Source organism: Cupressus sempervirens, chromosome 10 (assembly GCF_028749045.1).
Source record: "Cupressus sempervirens isolate cs-2001-9-10 chromosome 10, ASM2874904v1, whole genome shotgun sequence".
Taxonomy (NCBI): domain Eukaryota; kingdom Viridiplantae; phylum Streptophyta; class Pinopsida; order Cupressales; family Cupressaceae; genus Cupressus; species Cupressus sempervirens.
The window spans coordinates 758,379,765-758,386,303 of NC_143127.1; positions in this window are offsets into that span (position 1 = coordinate 758,379,765).

Here is a 6,539-nt window from a genome sequence, read left to right on the forward strand (position 1 = left end):
TAATAGTCATGAGATGCTTGTCTTAGGGTAATCTTTTTGTCGATGGATGCCTTCTTTTTTACACTCGTAGTTTCTGAAGAATGAAAACTCACTATGTAGAATCTATGTTAAGAATAAAAGTACATGTCACTCTAATCCTTTAATCAAAACTATTTGTAATAATTCATTTATAAAAGTTACTTATTGTATTGGAGTGGTGTAGTGTGTTAATTCAATCAAACAATTGAGAATAGTTGATATTTCCAAAAGAAGATGCCATTCATTCAATGACAAATAAAAAATAATATAAAAAATTTAGTGACTAAAGCTGAAGTAGGTTCTGTTGAAATGACATAAATAAAAGCAATGACTGGAGTGGGGGAGTTAGAGTCAAAAAGAGTAATTCTACCTTCTCTCATTCAGAATCATGCATGAGACTTTCTTCTCGCATGACTCCTAAGTGATAAAAAAATTTACAGAATCATTTGATTCTCTTTTTTTTTTATTACCTTCCTCGTGTATGTATAAGATTGAATATATTCAACTGATATAAAGAATAACTAATCCTTAACTTTGCGAGGAATCCTTACTCAGTGGTTATTATACTATGTAAATCATTTTTCTCTTCTTTTTTAACTTCAGTTATGAAAGAGTTAAAAAGAAAAAATAAAACCATCTGATTTAAATCATTCTTAATAGTCATGAGATGCTTGTCTTAGGGCAATCTTTTTGTCGATGGATGCCTTCTTTTTTACACTCGTAGTTTTTGAAGAATGAAAACTCACTATGTAGAATCTACGTTAAGAATAAAAGTACATGTCACTCTAATCCTTTAATCAAAACTATTTGTAATAATTCATTTATAAAAGTTATTTATTGTATTGGAGTGGTGTAGTGTGTTAATTCAATCAAACAATTGAGTTTGTTTCTTACTTTGCTTTACCTTAATTCAATTCAAATTTTTAGTAAAAGTGATGTCTTAGTCCAAGTGAGAATAAAAATCTTTTTTTCACATGTCTATAGAGTTTTTATAAATAGAAACAAACATCTCAAAAAAAGATATTGTATGTAATAATTTATGAAACAAATCACACTCCTTCATATACATCGGGGGTCCATTGATGAAAATGAACTAAAGAAAGTTTGAATGCAATTCCTACCATTACAAATAGAAGTACAATCCAAATTTCTAGAGAGTTATACATTTGTGTATTTATAAGACCATTAGCTATTTCTTGAATTTCAATCTCACCCCCAGATAGACCATATAACCAAGAAAGACCATAAGCAAGAATGGAAGAACTTGTTCCACCCATAGTAAAATATTTCATAATAGCCTCATTAGACCAAAAATCTCTTTTGGTATATCCAGATAATAGATACAAATATAGAATTAAACATTCTATAGATACAAAGATAGTTGTTTAATCATTAGCACCACATAAAAACATTCCTCCTACAGTAGTTGTTAATATGAATAACAAAAACTCTGTTACAACCATTTTTGTACATTGAATGTATTCCATGGATAGAGGAATACATAAAGTGGAACATAGTAAAATAAAAAACTGAAATTTTTGATTAAAATTATTTGTTTGTAAATTGCCCAAAAAATTGACCGTGGGTTCTTCTCTCCATTGATATAACAAAAAAGTTATGCTTAGCACTAAACTTGTTAAAGAGATGAAATAAAACCAAGTTGTCTTTTTCTGATAAAAAATGACATCGATTACTAGAAGAAGTAATAGGCCAAATATCAAGATACATTATGAGAAAATAGAGCTTCCATCGAAGAGAAGAAAATGAAATTCTTTCATAAAAATGATTTTAAGGTATAAAAAATACATTTTTCATTTTTTTTGGATCATTAGTTACTAACTTTAATTAATATTCGAGCAACATTTTATTTATAATCTCCTTATTATCATTATATCTATGATTTCTTTTTCATTCTTCTTTTCCTTTCATTTTCATTTCAATAAAATTTGTATCAATTTTGAGAAAGTAAGTTTTCTTTTATTGATCAAAATGGAATAGATCTGTGGATCTATTTATACTAGTTAGTGGATTAATGGTAATGCACAAAAGCTTTATTAGTTTTTTCCACTTTATGAATCTCTTCCTTCTTGCATATATCATTGTCTTTCTCTCTGGCAGCATCCATTATTTCGTAACTTAATTTGAATTGCATATTTAGACTAGAACATTTTTAGGATGACTCTAATAACCAAAAAATAGCAGGTATTTTTCCTTCTTTCTCTTTTATTTCAATGAGAACTTGATAAGTGGTGTTGGAAATGATTGAAAAGATCATGAATGAAAAATAATGAAACTGGTAAAGAGTGTTCTCAATCATTGTTTTGTCATTGATGTCAAACTTGCTACTTGCAAGAATGACAATTGCTTTAGTGATCCAAATACTATCAATTGGTTGATTGACAAGGAGGAGGCAATCAAAAAGATGTAACTAGAGCACCTAGAGAAAGGTTGAAGTTATGATGTTATAATGAAGTATAAGGATCAACTAAGCCATTGATAAAATAGTGTATTGATGTCATACACTAAGACACAGAGAATGGGCACACTAAAACACATCAAAGATGTAAGGTTTAGCTAAGTCATTTGTAAAGCCTAACTAAGTTCATTAGAGAGAGCTGAGTAAGCTAGTTAGTGCTGAATACATTCTTAGTTGAAGCTGAGCAAGTTCAACTTTAGTAAGTGTCGAGTAAAGAACAAGTGCCGAGCATGATACAGGTGTTGAGTAACACAGAAGTAGCCGAGCATCAGTAAACCAATAATGTTGAGTTGCTGCATTATTTTGAAAATCGAAGATTCACCAAATTTGAGCTGACATGGTAGTTAATCTAAAATTTTGTGAATAAGATAGAAGATAAGAATGATGAGTTGGTGGCACAGAACACTATGTAAAACATTTTTGGAAAATATAATTGGATTCTAGACGAAGTTTCTAGATAAGAACAAGATATGGGATAGATACACTGTATCCTACCTAATCTATTGAAACCCTAAAGTTGGAGAGGGATCAAGAATCGAGCAGGAAAGGTATTTTAGATTTCTATTTAAGGAGTCATAAGGTTACGAAGAAAAAGAGAGTTGGTCAAGCATGAAAGAATGAAGTGCTGAAGAAGGTGCTAAGGAGAAAGAGAGCATAGATATATTATTTTGATAGATCAGCATAGATATGATTGCATTGGTATGATGAGAAAGAAGACTCAAGGAGACGAAGATTGAGATGACAAGCTGTCAGAGCTTAAGTGATTAAAGCCAAGCAAAGGATTGAACTGAAATGTGATCTGTAATCTGCAAGATATGTTGTAAGTTGTATTAGATCAAAAGCCATTATTGTTACTCTCTAGGAATTGTAACAGTTAGTATAAATCCCATGGACTTAGGTTGGTTTAATAGCCATGTTGTAAATCCTTTAACGGGGTGACATTCCAAGTGAATGTTCCAAAGTCCTTTGACCAGGCCCATTCCTAATAGTATGGTGAAATCCTTTAACAAGGTCACATTTAACGGTGCGTTGTAAGCCTTTAATAGGAAAGGCCTTTAACAGGGCATCACTTTAGAAGAGTGAGAATTGAGTAGCATGTTATTGGTGGTTTTTCTCTAATTGGGTTTCCACGTAAATCACCGTGTCATGTGTTGATCTTGCATGTTTTATTCCTACATGTTGATTTGCTATAACTTGCTAAGATGGTTGTATTAAGCTTGGATGGATGAATAGTTTGATGGGCTCACTATAATTGGAGAAAAAGTATTATTAGGGCATTTAGACCTTGGATAACTAATTCACCCCCCTTGCCCCCCCCCCCCCCCCCCCCCCCGCCTTTGCAGTTATTCTAAAGAATTCTAACAATTGGTATCAGAGCTTTGCTGCTGACTTAGTTTAAAGTGGCTAGAAGCAAAAAAGATCAAAATGCCTAAGAGAGAAGTTCCCAAGCTCAAAAAAGACAACTTTGTAGCATGACAAAGTTTGATGAAGCTACATCTTGGATCCATAGGAGATTATGCCCAAAATTTAATTGTTACTGAACATGTTGATCCAACTAGTACTCTTACTACAGAAGATTTGAAAAACAAATAGGAACATAATCAGATAATGCTAAAGATTGCTTCTGCACTCAACTACATTGAATTCGATGATATCAAAGGATGTGACATTGCATTCAAGATGTGGAAAGCCCTATCATACATCTATGGAGGAGATCTAAATGTCCAAAGAGAAAAAAGAGAAAGCCTCAGAGGAAAGTTTGATGATATGAAAATGGAGAAAAGTGAGAATGCTGCTCAGTATGCCTCTTGAATAAAGGAGGTGGTAAGTGCAATAAGATGTTTGAGTGGTCAATTAGATGATGATACTGTTAATAGTAAGTTCTTAAGAACTTTTCTCCCTATCTATGCTATTAGAGTATCAACTATACAAGAGCTAAGATGTGTGCCAAGAAATAATCTAAATTTTGAAGGTATAGTGGGTAGACTCACTGCATTTGAGTTATCTAACTTTGACAACTACAGACCTAAAAATGTTGAATCTTCTTTCAAGGCCAAGCTATCACTAAAAGATGCTGAACAGGTGAAATCAAAGAAGGGAAGAAAGATGAAATATGTATCCAATGACAGTAGCACTAATGAGGAAGATGTGGAACAATTGGAAGCATTACTAGCTAGAAGATTTCACAAAGGCAAAGGAAAATTCAAAGGTAAGCTGCCTATCATTTATTTCAATTGCAATGAAGTAGGACATATTGCTGCAAGTTGTACATAGAAAAAAGATTACAAGGAAGGCAACAAGCACAAATATAGAAGAGAAGATGATAAGAGAGATTATAGAGACAAAGGCAAGAAGTGCTATATTGCTGAAGAGGATTCCGATGATAATGATGATGAAGTTGTTTATGTGGCCATGAAGGATCGGTCTGATGAAGAAGAGCCTACAACACTGGTAACATGTATGAACAAAAATGACAAATGGATCATAGACAGTGGATGCTCACATTACATGATAGGAGACAAAAGTAAGTTTGTTAACTTCACTCAGTATGATGGAAATAGTGTTAGATTTGGTAATGATGCTCCATGTCAAATCAAAGGAAAAGGTTCCATTAAGATTATAGAGAAAATTTCATGTGATAATGCATACTATGTTGAGGGACTAAACCACAATTTGCTAAGTGTATCATAGTTAGGCAATGTAGGGTGCAAAGTAGAATTTGGAAAAAAAACTGCAAAAATCTATGATACTGATGGTAAATTGATAGGAAAAGGAGATCAAACAAAGAGTAATCTATTTTATCTTGATGCTTCTTGTCTTGTTGCAAAATTTGATGATGTGTGGTTATGGCATAGAAGGCTATGTCATGTCAACTTTGACAATTTGGTCAATATCAGTAAAATGAAGAAAGTCAGAGGTTTACCTAAATTGAAGAAGCCTGACAACATCATGTGCAAACAATATCAGCTAGGAAAGATGACTAAGTCAAGTTTCAAGAGTAAAAACTATACATCTAAAGAAGTACTTGAGTTAGTCCATACTAATTTATGTGATCCAATAGAAGTACAAAGCTACAAAGGAGATAAATATATAATGTTGTTTGTTGATGACTATTCCAGGTTGATGATTGTTATGTTCTTAAAGCAAAAATCTGATGCTTTTCAAATGTTTAAGTGGTATGTGGCTAGAGTTGAAAAAGAAATAGGAAAGAGTTTGAAATGCTTGAGATTAGACAGAGGTGGCAAATTCACATCAAGTGAATTCGAGACATTTTGCAATGACAAAGGAATCAAGAGACAAACATCAGCTCCTAGAACTCCCCCATAGAATGGAATTGCTGAGAGAAGAAATAGATTTTTGATTGACTGTACCTGAACATTAATGATGGAAAAGACCGTTGCTCTAAAATATTGGAGAGAATTGTGATGTGAATATCAGGATTTAACTGTGTGATTTTGAGTCAAACTCGATGACCCATGTTTCATGAGTAGTGATTCAACATGAATCCATCTCTCATGAGAATAAATGGAACACTTAGCACTCATTGGATCTAGGTGATGCTCACAGGGGTGAAGCACCGGGACTTCCCGGGAGGTCACCCATCCCAGTACTACTCCAGCCTGAGCGCGCTTAACTATGGAGTTTCCTCCACAGTTAAACCCAAAGCTTGCAACCCCATTTGCCTAGCTGTGGAAATCATCTCCTACTTATCATATTGGAGAGAAGCTGTAAGTGTGGCTGTTCATACACTGAACCGAGTACAAGTCAAGAAAGGTACAAGTGCAACACCTTTTGAATTATGGTATGGTCACTCCCCCAATGTAAAGCATTTCAAAGTATTTGCTTGCAAATGCTTTATCCCTAAAGATGCTAGAAATGGAAAATTTGATGCAAAAAGTGATGAAGGAATATTCCTTGGTTACTCCACTAGAAGTAAATCATATAAGTGTTTAAATACTAACATTGACAAAATTGTGGAAAGTACAAATGTAAACTTTGATGAACATACAGATGTCCAAGTTGAAAAACCAAAGAGAATGGATAA